General features: G+C 36.8%; 1 protein-coding gene across 3 annotated transcripts in view; it reads left to right on the forward strand.

Annotated features, from left to right (window-relative positions):
- The window catches only part of Heph (hephaestin), a 139,198-nt gene that overhangs the window by 59,434 nt on the left and 77,815 nt on the right, over positions 1-1,949 (forward strand). The gene's annotated exons all lie outside the window — the stretch shown is intronic.

Consider the following 1,949-nt stretch of genomic DNA (forward strand, 5'->3'; position numbering starts at 1 on the left):
CAAATAGCAATGAGACAGTTTCAAATCAAATTGGTAGGACAGTTTCAATAATTAACACATTGCATACATTCTTCCTAGTGGTTAATTGCTGTAAAAGATGTGGACATGATATCCTACTTACAAACACCATTAGAACAAATCCCTCTATTCATTAAGAGAATGTAACTATATATCTATCCTAACCACTTTGAATACAAAGAAACAAAATAGACATTCATCTGTATAACCTTTTTTTATTGAGTTCCATTATTTGAATATTATAGGTATGTAAGCTCAGCAAAATATTCTATAAAGAGTCCAGTAGCCCATAGTAGTATTGGGTCTTCCGCTTGACTGGCAGTGTCAGAAATTGTTGACATGAGTCCCCTACAGCTCAACATAACAGCATGGATTTACTTCTTATACTTCGTTTTTATACTTTTCTGCTGGATGGTTAAGAACAAGGTAAAGCAGGAACTGTGCAACAAGAGTTGTAGCTTTTGGGTCTCATAACGTCAGTGAAATCCTCTCAGGATTTATCTTGAGATCCTGTACCTCAGATTGTAGAATCTTTGTCAGCATCAGCCAAGTGGATGTGTCATGGCCATTGCTTGGCCAATATGCTCTCTGTAAAAGCCTGAGAAAATGTTTTCTCTCCATGTGACTCTCCTTAGGCACATTCTACATCATTGATCACTTTCCTCTTTGGCCCAATAATATCCTTGATCAGAAAATTTGGGACACTGCCAAGTTACATGATGTTACAGTACAAGTTCTTATATGTCCTGAGCCTTAGTTGATCTTGGAAGGCTAGGGCCAAAATGTTGGCTTTCCTTGTGGCCCTCCTTTCTCTAATTTTGGTCTACAAACTTAGGTTGTTAACCATTCAGAAGACAAGCTTATTGTTATTACCATACAACTTATGTTATTAAGCTTAACCTCACTATCTGTCTGAATATCAAACATCTTAGCCATAACATGGAACAGGTATTTTTCATCAAGTATTGATATGTTAAACTTTCAGTCCCTACAGAATATGATAAAAAATTTAAAAATTAGAATATATTTTTAAAAATAGGCATAAAGAATTATGTACTTCTTATGTTCACACATAAGTCCAGAAATCTCACCATATACAATCTTGAAGCAAGACAGTCCCACAATATCCTTTTCCTGTCTCTTGCCTTCATTCATCACCCCCTTATTTTTGAACAATCATCTACCCGAGAGACAGCACAGCAGCTGCTAGCATGTCATGAGAAGCAACCCGTATTAAGAAGACCAGAATGACAGGCACTCCAAGCAGGAAACTACTATTACAGATTACCATCTGCAGTGCAGTTGCTTAGTTCACAGGTATCAGTATATATAGTTGGTCAGGGTGAGAATCTTTCCAATTAACTGCTAGATTCAAATATCTTCTGGAGATTCTCAGGGTCATTGCCTTGCCCATCTTCTACACATAACTGTATGGGTAGACATTGTCATGTTTCCTACCTCTTCTCCTTTCCCTCTCTTCATTAGTCAGTCCTCAAGACGCTGCTTTCCTTTTAGTTGTATTATACCTTTCTATTTGTATTTCTTCTTTTGAGTACTTACACTAGGGAAACTATATGATATTTACACATGTGTGTCTGGTTTTTTCACTTATGAGTATGTCTTAAAGCAGCATCCACTTCAATATAAAAGCTTTGAGTTTATCATTCTTTATAGCTGAATAATACTCCATTGTGTAAAAATACCACATCTTTTTCAACCATTCCTCAGATAATGCGGATCTTGGTTGTTTCCAAGATTTGGCTATCACAAATCATGCTGCTATAAACATAGGCACGCATATATCCTTATTATGTGATGTTTTCAGACCTACCGGGAAGATTCCCAGTAGAGGAATAGCTGGTTTAAATGCGATTTCCAGTCCAACTTTTCTAAGGAGTCTCCACCCTGATTTCCATAATGGTTGCACCGGT

The sequence above is a fragment of the Octodon degus genome, unplaced genomic scaffold (assembly GCF_000260255.1).
Source record: "Octodon degus isolate 3935 unplaced genomic scaffold, OctDeg1.0 scaffold00211, whole genome shotgun sequence".
Taxonomy (NCBI): Eukaryota; Metazoa; Chordata; class Mammalia; order Rodentia; family Octodontidae; genus Octodon; species Octodon degus.